Raw genomic sequence first — 15,034 nt, forward strand, 5'->3', positions numbered from 1 at the left:
TGAGCAAACTCTGATGTTAACTTTAAAGGAGAGATTTATTCTTTGCCTTCAAATAACTTACAGTGGTAACAGGGGCAAAGAATGGAATCGGAAGGCTAAAATTATCAACCCTAAAATGATTTAATTCACATCCAAATGAATAAACGTTATCACAGATTAAAACAGTCTAAAATCACACTATCAGGACTTCCCTGGTGGTCCAGTGGGTAAGACTCAGGGCTCCCAATGCAGGGGGCCTGGGTTTGATCTCCGGTCAGAAAACTAGATCCCCCCATGCATGCGGCAACTAAGAAGTCCGCCAACGAAGAGCCGGCGCAGTCAAAACAAATAAATAATAAATAAATATATATTTTTAAAATAATAAAATAAAATCACACTATCTCATAAATGTTGAATGCATATTCTTTAACATTTTGACAAAGAAAATATACCTAAAGAGATTAGAAGTTTTAAAGGCAATTGGTATAAATAGATCAAGAGTAGTGGAACAAGGGGATGTAAAACAACCAGGATATTCTATTGTCTACATAATATGACGTTAGTGACTGATGGAATCTTGATTTGTGTAAAGCAACTTGTATTTCCTTTCTGTAACAGTTTCTGTAAGTTCCTATTTTTTTAAAGGCTGAAAAATCACAGGCAAATGAAAACATAATATCATTTACAACTCGGTAGAGTTACAGTTTTAAGTCCTGCAAACATGCTATTGTAAGCAAAGATGCTGTGGTAAACGTGTTTGGGTCCACTCAGAGCATTTCAAGCACTCTATACAATTATATTTAGTGTGTCACTATTATAATCAAACTTGAAAAAAAAGCTTTAATATAAATGAAGATAGAACAATCAACAGTGAGGCGGGTATAAAATGCATACTTTGAAGTCCTACATACTTTGTAGAGATGGGCTGCAAATTTAGCTTCAGTCTTTCCAGAATACACTTTGAAGAGAACTGGTTGGGAGATCCAGCGAGTCACTGTGTTAGAGGTGGCTAATTGTCCCCTAGTATCCACTGTCTTCCTCCTCCTCCTCTCCCTTCTTATTTATTTTTGGTTGTGTCGCGTCTCAGTTGCAGCATGTGGGATCTTTCATTGCGGGCACGCAGGCTCTTCACTGTGGCAGGCAGGCTTCTCTCGAGTTATGGCATGCGGGTTTTTTTTTCTTCTCTCCCTCTCTCTAGTTGTGGCGTGTGGGCTTCAGAGCATGTGGGCTCTGTAGTTTTCGGCACATGGGCTCTCTCGTTGAGGCCTGCAAGCTCAGTAGTTGTGGCACAGGCTTAGTTGCCCTGCAGCATGTGGGATCTTAGTTCCCCGATCAGGGATTGAACCTGCGTTCCTTGCATTGGAAGACAGATCCTTTACCACTGGACCACCAGGGAAGTCCCATCTTCCTTCTTTTTAAAAAGCAACTGCTTTCTCATATCCTCTTGTAGTAATAGAACAGCACCCCCTATAGCAGGTAATAGCTGTCAAGCTGAGCTTATACTTCTTACCCTCCCTTGCAGCAATGTGAGGCTATATGCCAAAGTTTTTACCGATGGACAAGAGTGGAAGTGATGTGGACAACTTAAGTTCTTAAGCATGCCCTTAAGAGGAAATTGCTTAAATATTAATAATTGGTGAAGCTAGGTGAAAGGTACATAGGTGTGTACTGCATTATTCTTTCAAATACTCAGAAGGTTTGAAAATTTTAAATTAAAAGGATGAGGTTTTACAAAAAGAAAATTGCTTGTTTTCATCATCCTTTCTCTTGCCTTCCGTCATGTTCCCATCCATGGAACATGGGGGCAGTGGTAAGCCCCTTCAATCACACAGGAAAGGCAAAACCCTTCCCAGGTCCTTGTTACTCAAAGTGTGGTCTTGTGGTCCAGCAGCATGAGCATCACCAGGGAGCTTGTTTAAAATGCAGAACCTCAAGCCTCACAAGACTGAATCAGAATTTGCATGAAGCACTCTGTAAGTGCAGCAGAGTTACCATTCTGTTGTTTCCAGGGTTCTACATAGAGCACTAATAAGATGAATTGTCAAAACTGAGAAGGGCATCTACATCCATTAAAACTTTAAAAGCACTTTCTAAAAAAATGAGAAAATAATAACTATTCCCCCAGGGTTTACTATGTGCTGGGCACTGTGTAAGCAACTTACACAGGATCTCATTTATCCTCAGGACAATGGTTTCAGTCAGGTACCATGTGTTACTACAAGGGATATTCCAGGTAGTTGTCTTCTTTAAAAAAATTCCACTCTATCCCATTGTGTGGGTGGTATTGACTCCACCCCAAAATGGTCCCTACTTTGGTCTAACCCGTTAAGTTCAACCCATTCTCCCTTGGCTCAGCGACTGGCTCAGATAACCCAGCAAGTGGGAAGGGGCATCTCCTGACCACAGGAATTGGTTCAGGAAAGGTCTAATCAGCACTGAGCTCAATACTGATTGCTCCTCCAACTCTTTGCTTCCTGGTTTTTCTCTATTTTTGGTGTGTTTTGAGATATTTCTTCCACTTGATCTAAAAGACCACTGGCTTTATGATGACCATCCTCTCCTTCAATTCACCTACTGAATGTTAATTAATTAATTAGGCCACACCACACCATGCGGCATTCGGGATCTTAGTTCCCCAACCAGGGTTCGAACCTGTGCCCCCTGCAGTGGAAACATGGATTCTTAACCACTGGACTGCCAGGGAAGTCCCTACTGAATGTAAATTTAAAAACAAAACAAAACAAAACATGCTTTTCAGTTCCAGAAAGTTTTGCTATAATCCAATCTCCTCCAGTCATCGTATTTGGGTAGAGCTGCCATCTGTCTCTTTCATAAGTTCTATTTCCTCAAGAGCTGCCTATTCTGAGGGTTCTGCCAGCTCCTTCTCCCTCTGGCTGCCAAGTCTCTTCAAGTTTACTGTTATTTTTCTCTTGCCTACTCATGACTGTTTTTACCCTCTGGCCATGGGTCAAGCACAGAGATATCTACAGGCACTACCAGTGGGAGGCGTCATCAGTCTCTACTTCTGCATTCGAGCCACGCTCCAAGCTGCCAAGAAGAGTGGTTCTCTGTGGAGCTCTTGAAGGGAAACAAACCCTCAATTCCTGCCTCCTCAGCTGCAGAGCCCTTTCCCAGTTTCTGTGATAGGGAGGTAATCAGGCTCGGCTGGGTCAGGGAGAGCCGCAAGCTACCATCTCCATGGGCAGGCTCTGCCGTTCCAGAGCCCCGGCTGACTGAACTACTCTAATTATGGAAGTAGTACATGCTCACTGTAACAAATAGGAATTAACTTTCTCTGCCGTTCCACAAACTTCCAAGGCCAAGATCTCTCCAGAAATTAAGGCGAGATTAAGCATATTAATTTTCATCTCTCTCTGGTGCATAGAGGAATAAGGTTGGGTACTGCTGTCTTCTGCCAACGCTAGGTGATCCCAGCCACCCAGGGCCCTACTCACTGCTCTATCATAGATAGACTGCGGTTGGGGAGGTGGGGAGAGCAGGGGCTGGGGATAAGGTTTCCCTCCCAACACCCGGACATTCAGGTTGTAAGCAGTATTGCCACTAAAAACCTTGGACAGAAACCTGCACATATTTCAGATTACTTCCTTAGCGAAAATTCCTAGAATGTTGATTTTTAAATATATATATATAATATATATTCTTTTAAAAAAATATTTATTTATTTGGTTGCACCGGGTCTAAGTTGAGGCAGGCGGGCTCCTTAGTTGCAGCTCCAGGGCTCCTTAGTTGTGGCTTGCCAGCTCCTTAGTTGTAGCACGTGGACTCCTTAGTTGAGGTAGAAAGGCTCCTTAGTTGTGGCTCCACGGCTCCTTAGTTGTGGCTTGCCAGCTCCTTAGTTGCAGCATGTGAACTCTTAGTTGTGGCATGCATGTGGGATCTAGTTCCCTGACCAGGGATCGAACCCAGGCCTGCATTGGGAGGGCAGAGTCTTATCCACTGCACCACGAGGGAAGTCCCGAATGTTGGTTATTTTTAATTGATTTCAATTTGAAAACATTTCATTTTCATTTGAAAACAAATGCCACATTGCCTCCTGTCTCATACATCCTCACCAACATGGGATATCATCCCTCCTTACCTCTCTGCACTCTATAAGGGGGAAAAATATCTCATTATTTTAATGTGTACTTCTTAGTAAGTTTGATCACTTTTTTCTATTTTTATTAACCATTTACATTTCATCTTTATATGATTTTTACAGATGTATCCAACATATTTTGGTTTTGGTTTAACTTGGGGGGATTTTATGACAAACATTTTTTTAGAAGTACGCATGCCCTGGACTTCCCTGGTGGCACAGTGGTTGGGAATCCACCTGCCAACGCAGGGGACACGGGTTCAAGCCCTGGGCCGGGAAGATCCCACATGCCACGGAGCAACTGAACCCGTGTGCCACAACTACTGAGCCTGCATGCCACAACTACTGAAGCCTGCGCACCTAGAGCCCATGCTCCACAACAAGAGAAGCCACCACAATGCGAAGCCCGCACACCACAAAGAAGAGTAGCCCCTGCTCACCACAACTAGAGAAAGCCTGCGCACAGCAATGAAGAACCAATGCAGCCAAAAAATAAATAAATATTTTAAAAAAGTAAGAAGTATGCATGCCCATGGTAAAATTTTAAAAGCAGAACAAAAGGATATACGGTGAAAAGTAAGTTTCCTTCCCTCTGACTCTGAGTAACAGAGTTCTCCACTGTTACCAGCGTCTCTGCATGCTCTCAGAGATCTTATTTACACGGACAATATGATATTTTCATAAATAAAAAGCAAGTGTGAGTGAGATGAGGGCCGAGCTTGGGTACTGGATGCTTGTCCTCCCTTCTTCCTTCAATTAAGGTTAGCCATGCACTATGCTGGGAGCTGTGGGTACCAGTAGTGACTAAGATGTGTTCTCTGCCTTTGAGAAGATGTGTGATTACAAGACGGTTTGATGAGGGTTTCAACAGAAGCACTTACACAGAATAATGGAACTTTTTGAATGTAATCTGAGTGAACATGTAGTTTCTAAGTGTCTGCTATGTGCTACACACTGTGTTACAGTCCTACAGTCCTTCCTCAATGTCCTCATTTACTCTCCCAATCACTCTGAAAAGTCAGTATTGTTGTCCCATTTTACAATGAAACACCCACCCAAGGCCTTTATAGCATGCAGAATGAAACTTCTCTCCCCAGGGGCACCATGAAGGATGAAAGTCAAGAAACAAACAAATCGCTTCTTCATTTAAAGACGTGATGTGTTCTCTTGGATCACAACCTTCCTGACACCCAGGGGGACAGGTGACTTACCAAAATCAGCCTTTCCAGAAAGACACCAAAAACATTTTTCCAGGATCCCAGAAACAGATCATGAACAAGCCACTTCATGGCAAGCCCTGTAGACAGTCAGCTTGTTGACTAGCATCTGCTTTGCCTGAGAGGACTCTGGACCTCCCTGGGAGCACTCCCAGGAGAGGAGAAAGGTTCCAGGAGACAGGCTGGAGGTGCAGTGGATTGTTCTGACTCATGGTTCTGATGGGTTCATTAATATTTACATGGATCATAAGAAATCTGTTGCATTTCTTTACACTAAAAATGAAATATCAAAAAGGGAAAGTAAAAAAAAAAACAAAAAACCCCTTTTGAAACTGCATAAAAAAATAAAATACTTAGGAACAAACCTGACCAAGGAGGTGAAAGACTTATATGCTGAGAAGTATAAAACACTGATAAAGGAAATTGAAGATTATTCAAAGAAGTGTAAAGACATCCCATGCTCTTGGATTAGAAGAATTAATATTGTTAAAATGGCCACGTTACCCAAAGCAATCTACAGATTTAATGCGATCCCTATCAAATTACCCATGATATCTTTCACAGAACTAGAAAAAATAATCTTAAAATTTATATGGAACCATAAAAGACCCAGAATTGCCAAAGCGATCCTGAGGGAAAAGAACAAAGCTGGAGGCATAACCCTCTCAGACCTCAGACAATACAAAGCTACAGTAATCAAAACAGCGTGGTATTGGCACAAAAACAGACATACGGAGCAATGGAAAAGAATAGAGAGCCCAGAAATAAACCCACACACCTACAGTCAATTAATCTTCAACAAAGGAGGCAAGAATATACAATGGAGAAAAGACAGTCTCTTAAGCAAGTGGTGTTGGGAAAGCTGGACAGTCGCATGTAAATCAATGAAGTTAGAACACTCCCTCACACCATACATGAATATAAACTCAAAATGGTATAAAGACTTAAATATAAGACATGACACCATAAAACTCCTAGAAGAGAACATAGGCAAAACATTCTCTGACATAAATCATAGCAATGTTTTCTTAGGTCAGTCTCCCAAGGCAGTAGTAATAAAAGCAAAAATAAACAAATGGGATCTAATCAAATTTACAAGCGTTTGCGAAGAAATGGAATCCACAAACAAAATGAGAAGACAATCTACGAACTGGGAGAAAATATCTGCAAACGATGTGACAGACAAGGGCTTAATTTAAAAACTATACAAACTCAATAACAACAACAAAAACCCAATCAAAAAATGCGCAGAAAACCTAAATAGACATTTCTCCAATGAAGACATACAGATGGCCAATAGGCACATGAAAAGATGCTTAACATCACTAATTACTAGAGAAATGCAAGGGAATTCCCTGGCAGTCCAGTAGTTAGGACTTGGCGCTTTCACTGCCGAGGCCCAGGTTCAATCCCTGGTCAGGGAACTAAGATCCCACAAGGGCAGCACGGCCGAAAAAAAGAAAGAGAGAGAGAGAGAGAGAGAGAGAAATACAGATCAAAACTACAATGAGGTACCACCTCACACCAATCAGAATGGCCATCATTAAAAACTCTACAAATAACAAATGCTGGAGAGTGTGTGGAGAAAAGGGAACCCTCCTACACTGTTGGTGGGAAGGTAAATTGGTGCAGCCACTATGGAAAACAGTACAGAGCTTCCTTAAAAAACTAAAAATAGGGCTTCCCTGGTGGTGCAGTGGTTGGGAGTCCGCCTGCCGATGCAGGGGACGCGGGTTCGTGCCCCGGTCAGGGAGGATCCCACGTGCCGCGCAGCACCTAGGCCCGTGAGCCATGGCCGCTGAGCCTGCGCATCCGGAGCCTGTGTTCTGCAGCGGGGGAGGCCACAGCAGTGAGAGGCCCGCGTACCAAAAAACAAAAAACAAAAAACTAAAAAACTAAAAATAGAGTTGCCATATGATCCAGCAATCCCACTACTGGGCATATATTACCCAAGGGGAAAGGGGTCGGGGAGGGATAAATTAGGAGTTTGGGATTAGCAGATATAAACTACTATATATAAAATAAACAACAGGGTCCTATACTGTATACCAGAGGAAAATATATGCAATAGTCTGTAATAAACCATAATGGAAAAGAAAAAAAATACACAAAGTAGATTTACATGGGCAAATATAAAAAAAATCTCTCTAGATATACTTAAGCGTAAAGAAGCAAAGGCTATAACATATTTGTATTGTAAAATAAACAATGAAAAAATCTGCATGAATCAAAGCCAGTACAACTAGGAACCAAACATTTTGCTTCCGGGGGGAGGGATAAATTGGGAGATTGGGATTGACATATATACACTACTATATATAAAATAGATAAGTAATAAGAACCTACTGTATAGCACAGGGAAGTCTACTCAGTACTCTGTAATGACCTATACTAGGAACAGAATCTAAAAAAGAGCAGATATATGTATAACTGATTCATTTTGCTGTACAGCAGAATCTAACACAACATTGTAAACCAACTATACCCCAATACAAACTAATTTCAAAAAATAAAAATAAAAAATAAAATAGTTTTACAAGGCAAAATAAAAATTTTGCTTCCAAAAAAATTCCCTTTGGGTGTAAAATGATGCAAGTGTATAAGCTGAATCACCAACAATGATACTGATTGCTGCAATTAAAACCAAGACAGAGGTGGCCACTTAGCCTGGACTCAGAGGGTCAGGCCAGTATATTGGGAAGGTCTGATTCTCCATTTTTATTGTCAGTGTACCCTGAGACTGGGCTTACCAGTCAGGCTCACAAAAGACTGAGGCTTAAACCAAATTCTGGTTTACTTGTTTATAGTCAAGAGTCACTGGAATGCTCTTAACCCTGCTCCAGACACCTCCTCCTCTCTTAGTGTTCCTGGGAAACTAGACTGCTAACCAGAATGTTCTTGGTGAGCAGCGTACAAAGAGGAAAGAAAAGAGAGCCTTAAGGGAGATCTTTTACTCAGGCCTTTCTCAAAGGTCAGGAATGCTTGCCCCTCAAGTCCATGTTCCTTGTGTCTGAGCACTGCCAGGAGGGCTGCCAGACTCTTGCTGACTCTTCTTTCTCTTGGCTCCATTCAGACTAGGCCGCTCTGTGAACACATTACTTTTCAGATCCATAAATCACGCCTTAACTTCCCAGGCTTTCCTTAAGGTTATTTTTTATTTATTTATTTATTTTATTTTGGCTGCACAGGCTCTTCGTTGCAGCATACAGGCTTCCCTAGTTGCATTGCATGGGTTTCTGTAGTTGCGGCACGCAGGCTTAGTTGCAGGATGTGGTATCTTAATTCTCCGACCAGGGATCGAACTGGGGCCCCCCTCATTGGGATCGCAGAGTCTTAACCACTGGACCACCAGGGACGTCCCAAGGTTACTTCTTATTTCTGCAGAAACATGATTTTATCTTCATTTTCCCTGTTTAATTCTCAAAATTCAGCCTTATTCCCCTCTTTCAAGTTCTTGGGAAACGCCTCATTACAGGAAGCTATCTGTGGATTACATTGATGTATCTGATTGCTAAAGCGCCAATACACAACAGTTTTATTTAGAAACCTTTTCAATTATAAAGCTTATACTTTTTGAGCAGTTCTTTTATGGCAAGTGTTATGCAACCTATTTTCATGTAATCTTCCCAATTATCACCTGAGGCAGTTACAATCATTACTCCTATTTTGCAGATATGGAAACTAAGGCTTAGAGAGGTTAAATAATTAACCCAAGATGTTATAGCTGTTAAACTGTTAGGAGCAATTTCAACCCAGGCAATCTGACTCCAGAGCCCTGGCTTAAATAATCTGCTAATTATGGAAGAAATACATACTCACCGTAACAAATAAGAAAAATATAGAAAAAAGTATAAAAAAGAAAAAATTACCCTTTGCTCATCATCCAAAGATAATCACTTAACATTACTGTTTCCTTATTGCTCTTTTCAGTCTATTTTCAATAATTATGATGGCACTTTATGTACAACTTGGTATCCCATTTAAAAACTTATATTGGGGTCTTCCCTGGTAGTGCAGTCGTTAAGAATCCGTCTGCCGGGCTTCCCTGGTGGCGCAGTGGTTGAGAGTCCGCCTGCCGATGCAGGAGACACGGGTTCGTGCCCCGGTCCAGGGAGATCCCACATGCTGCAGAGCAGCTGGGCCCATGAGCCATGGCTGCTGAGCCTGCGCGTTCGGAGCCTGTGCTCCTTAACGGGAGAGGCCACAAACAGTGAGAGGCCCGCATACTGCAAAAAAAAAAAAAAGAATCTGTCTGCCAATGCAGGGTACACGGGTTCGAGCCCTGGTCTGGGAAGATCCCACATGCCATGGAGCAACTAAGCCGGTGCGCCACAACTACTGAGCCTGTGCTCTAGAGCCCACGAGCCACAACTACTGAAGCCCGTGCACCTAGAGCCCGTGGTCTGCAACAAGAGAAGCCACCACAATGAGAAGCCCACGCACCGCAACGAAGAGTAGCCCCCACTCGCCACAACTAGAGAAAGCCATGCTCAGCAACGAATAACCAAAGCAGCCAAAGATAAATAAATAAATAAATTTATAAAGAAAAAACATATTGGAAGCATTTCCACATGTTATCAAAAACTCCTTATATATATAATCTTAATTGGCTGCAATCTTTCCTCCTGAGAGGAAAAATACTTAGAAATTAGGTCATTTTTCTCCAATTTTTCTCTACTGTAAATAATTCTGCAATGAACTTCATGTTTTCCCATCCATTTCCATTCATCTTTTTCCATATTCAACATATTTCCTTAGGATAACATGGCAATTATTGCCAGCTGTCCCCAGTGTCTACCTCCTCCTTCTTTCTCATTGTAACAGAACTTGTGCTTTTTAGCTGGGTGTGGGCTACCAGAGTGATACTATGCTTCCTAGCCTCCCTTGAGCTAGATGTGGTTATGTGACCACGTGACTAAGATCTAGCTAATGGAATGTGAACAGAAGTGATACGTGCAACCTCCCAAGTTCCACCCTGAAAAGGAAGGGACATGCCCTCCCTTTCTCCTTCCTGTTGGCTGCAATGCAGGTGTGGTACTGAGCCATACTGGGTGAGAGTCATGCTTAGGATACGAAGCACTCTAAGATAGTGGAGCACAAAGCAGAAGAAGCCTGGGTCCCCAGCAACTTTCCAGAGCATAGTTATCAGACCAGCTTGGATTGTATGTGGGAGAAAAATATATTTCTATTTGTTTAAGCCAATGTTATTTTGAATTTCTTAGTATAGTTAATGAAATCAGATGCCCAGTTAAAACATAGATTTTTAGAATTAAATTTACAGAGTCAAATGGTATGAATAGTTTTCAACCGCACAATGCATACAATAGGGGCAAATTACTTTACAAGAGTATACTGAGTATACTTGCTTACCCACCAACCAGCAAAGTAAAAGCTTTTGTCTCACTAAACCCCCTCTATCATTCAGTGTTAATAATTTTTTAAATGTTGACTAGCAAGATGGGTTTCATTTCAGTAGGTTCCCTCTGACTATGAGGGCATCATCCACAGCAAGGCAGAGCAGGCTTTTACATCGTTTATCCTTTTGCTGTTAATTGTAGTTATAATCACTTTTACAAAACTTTTTTGATTGTTTTTTAAATCTATGTACTGGATTGTTTAAGTGATCTTCAGTCCTTTTATACATTTGCCTTTCCTATTGTGATTTTCCCATTCCTATAGATCCTTACCTCTTTTCTATTTAAGGAAGACTGTTCAATTATTTCTTTTAGGGCAGGTTTAGTGTTGCTGTATTCTTTTAGTTTTTGCGTAGGACACAGCAGGCTTTGACTCGCTCCCTGGAACTCTTCTCTGCACTCCGGCTGGCTCAGTCCCCCGTCCTTCCAGGTACAGCCATTCTTATGCTGCAGGGGAGAAAGAGGTAGGCCATCACTTTGCTCCTGGCCACGCCATGTCTGTAACTCTCAGGCCAAGTGTCTCAGACAAGTCTGATCTCAGAATTCTCAATCTGATGGGCCTTTTCGGGGAAAATGAATTATCTGAGCACATAGTCCTCTAACCTACTATCCAACCCATCGTTTCTTCTCCGTCCTCACTGTGTTTAACCTGCATTCTCTGTAGATCTCATTACCCTCCAGGAATCTCTGGTTGCAGCTTCTATTTGCAAGAATTAATCAGTATCAGTAGATCTAGAATCTTTCTTTGGAAGCGTCTCTGGCCTCAGTGACTGAAAAAGAATCCTGCTAGAGTTGATATGGAGCAAAGCCACTTTCTGGTAATGGGATTAACGTACCGGGGGTACATTTTAGAGTCCTGACTTCTTTCTGATGAAGGAACTCCTGCCCAGCTAGAGGTGATCCTAGCTTCAAATCATGAGAGCCTCTTATTCTTGGTTAAAGTAAAACCTGCAGGCATGACCTACAGCCATCATTCCCCAATTAGAGACAAACTAGTGAACTCAGCTTTCTAACTGCTGTCAGGCATTTTGGATACTTATGAGAAAAGCCTCTTGCTGAAGTCGGGAAAAAAGATTATTCTTGCTTGTCTAGACTCCTTTGGTGCACTGTAAGAAGACCTTGTCAACTTCCCATTGGTAGTAAAATCTCAAGAAGGATACACTAAAGGCTCTAAGCAGTGGTCCCCAACCTTTCTGGGCTCAGACACCGGTTTCATGGAAGACAATTTTTCCATGAACAGCGGTTGGGGGGGGCGGTGTTGGGGAATGGTTCAGGCGATAATGCCAGCGATGGGGAGCAATGTGGAGCGGCAGATGAAGCTTCGCTCGCTCGCGCCCTGCTCACCTCCTACTGTGAGGCCCAGTTCCTAACAGGCCACAGACCGGTACCAGTCCACGGCCTGGGGGTTGGGGACTCCTGCTATAAGAACAACAGACATACTTATTTTTAAGTAATAAACCCTAAAAAGCAGTACCATCTGGGAATGTTAAAAACACCAAACCTGGGAATTCCCTGGCGGCCCAGTGGTTAGGACTCAGCACTTTCACTGCTGGGGACCAGGTCTGACCCCTGGTCTGGGAACCAAGATCCCGCAAGCTGCGCAGCATGGCCAAAATAACACCAAACGTAGTGAGTAATTCATTCTGGAAGTCATGTTTAAAATTACCAAGGAAAAAATATATACTTAACAATAAATAGTGATAATGTCTGGGTGATAAGAATGTGGTGCATTTATTTTCTATTTTTTTATCTGTATTTTCTAACTTTCTAAAATGTACATATACTGTTTTGTAATAATAAAAAGTTACTTTTAATTTTAAAAAAGATGATGTGATCTTCAGAGAGAAAGCAGATATTTGGCTATGGAAAGAATTTTAATACATACAAATTATTATTATTATTGGTATGTTAGGGGCTGAAATGAAGAATCTTGTCAAAGGGTTGTGGCAGAAGAATTTTTAAGTTTGGATGATTAAAATCTGTCACTTGAACTTCTAATGGATATATGGTCAAGCACCTCTGATTTTTAAAAAATCAAGTTAGAAAAATAAATAAATAAAAAATCAAGTGAGGTATATAATTCAGTCTTATTCTTTCAATCTCGGTCTATCATAGACTTTGTATCTCATCTCTTTCCTTTAAGCAAGATCAAGCTTTCAAGCTTCTTCTTCTTTTTTTTTTTAGATGTTGGGGGTAGGAGTTTAGTAATTTATTTATTTATTTTTGCTGTGTTGGGTCTTCGTTTCTGTGAGAGGGCTTTCTCTAGTTGTGGCAAGTGGGCGCCACTCTTCCTCGTGTTGTGCGGGCCTCTCACTATCGCGGCCTCTCTTGTTGCGGAGCACAGGCTCCAGAGATGCAGGCTCAGTAGTTGTGGCTCACGGGCCTAGTTGCTCCGCGGCATGTGGGATCCTCCCAGACCAGGGCTCGAACCTGTGTCCCGAACCTGTGTCCCCTGCATTAGCAGGCAGATTCTCAACCACTGCGCCACCAGGGAAGTCCGAAGCTTCTTCTTTCTTGATCTACTTGTTTAGTTTTGGTAGTCAGAAGGCCTAGGGAAGATTTTGTTTCCTCTCCTGTTTCAAAGATAACTCTCCAGTTACCCAGTGAGTTAATACCACAGGCTTAACTTCTAGTCATTGGAAACTGGGTTTATCTCTTTGTAATAATGAGAACAGGATTCAAAGTAAAGGGCCATTAGAGCCACTTGTTCTTGGTGAAAGGGCCACAGATCAAAATCAGGAGGATCTGAGCCCCAAATGAGATATCTCTGATGTAAGAATACCATAAAATTAAGTACAAAGGAAGAGGGGAAAGAGGACTACTTGAACAGCACTGTGATTACATGGTGAACATGTACCAGGCCATTAGCTCTTCTTCAACATTTACATTTTGGGTTGGTCTAGCCTGTAGGAAAGTTTGTCTTTATCATTCTTCCACCTGTCCTTTCAGCACCTTTTTCCTTCCTCCTGGGACCCCCAGATACCTCTTTTGTGACCCATCCCCACAAGGCCTAGTTCTACCTGTCAAGATGTCACTTGTGGCGGATACTGTTAGTTAACCTGTCTATTCTTCGTTCTTCTTTTTATTTTCCAACAGAGCCCTGATTTTGTGCAGGCAGATGGTCAGGAGAGACTGGGTCCCCTGGAGGTGAACCATGATGGGTGAAAACCAATACAGTAGCTAGTCTTTTTACCCTTGATAATGATTGGTTTAGGTTTGGTACATGACACAATGCTTGTCTGCATGTATTACGTGGATTCCATTGCCATCTTCCCCAACATGCTAAGGATGGCAGAGGAGAAATATGGAAGTATTGGGACCATGATGGTGTCATTATGCCACTGAATTAATCAACCTATAACTGCCCTACCTTTGAACATTTTGTTGGGTTTTCTGTTACTTGCAGCTGAAACTATCCTATCTAATATTCCACCAAATCCCGTTACTTATTTTGTCAACTCTGATAATATTGTTTCAATTAATATGCAACCACTCCTTGAGTGACCTTTTAGGTACAGGAACATGCCTGGCACAAGAATAAGAAAATATATTGAGACATATTCAGAATTTTCTATTAAGGTAAATATCACCCTTGTTTTTTCGGACACTTTTGTAAACTGACAATTTCTTTGAAACTACCCTCTGAGGAGAGGCTTCTGAGTTCTTTGCAGCTGAGGAAAGCAAAGTTGTATATAGACCAAAATGACACAAGCAATTAGTGGCAAAGCTGCGGAAGCAGCTCAATTTTCTAATTCCAAATCCCTACACCACGGCACACAATGCCAGTAAAGTGGAAAATATGTGGCAATGGGGCAGGTCGAATGGGAGGTATTAAGAAGCCTACAACGTCCCGCGAAGCAATCCGATGGCTCTACTACCGCTTGAAGTCCGCTGTGGCTCCAAGCCTGACATGGCTAGGTTGGGCTGCAGTCGCCGGTCACAATGCCCCTAGAATACATTGCGTTGGAGCAACCGGCCTGCGCCGACCTGAACTTTGTCCACCCAGAAGACACCCCTTTACATTCCATGGCCCCGCAGTCCGCCCAAGACCCAGCGGACTACTCAGGCTAAGACTAGGACCCGCATTCCTAGCCACTCAGGCATCTCACCTCGGCCGGACCAAAGTTTCGGACCCACAGGGTACTGCTGGCCGAACCCACATTTCAGTACCGATACTCTTCAGGTTCCGGATTCTCTCCGTCTACTTGCTTTCCTTCTTCCCTGAAACATTACGTCCCTCCGTGGTCTCCCTAACGCTCCACTTCACCAGATCTGTGGGCACGAAGCTCACGGGGGAGACCCAGACAGCGGAACCGGAAATGCCT

At 42.4% G+C, this 15,034-nt stretch overlaps 1 long non-coding RNA gene across 3 annotated transcripts; it reads right to left on the reverse strand.

The window, feature by feature from the left end:
• Nucleotides 1–16: 16 nt before the first annotated feature.
• On the reverse strand, nt 17–15,006 carry LOC132593534 (uncharacterized). Of its 3 annotated transcripts, XR_011376759.1 has the most exons (4): nt 14,819–15,006; nt 10,983–11,156; nt 9,115–9,521; nt 7,461–8,673 (listed from the first exon to the last, which is right to left on the reverse strand). It is a non-coding gene; the product is annotated as an uncharacterized lncRNA (long non-coding RNA). The 3 variants fall into 3 exon arrangements; XR_009559149.2 differs by lacking the exons at nt 7,461–8,673; nt 9,115–9,521 and adding an exon at nt 17–5,568; XR_009559148.2 differs by having other exon boundaries at nt 7,461–9,521.
• Nucleotides 15,007–15,034: the final 28 nt, after the last annotated feature.

Source organism: Globicephala melas, chromosome 15 (assembly GCF_963455315.2).
Source record: "Globicephala melas chromosome 15, mGloMel1.2, whole genome shotgun sequence".
NCBI lineage: Eukaryota > Metazoa > Chordata > Mammalia > Artiodactyla > Delphinidae > Globicephala > Globicephala melas.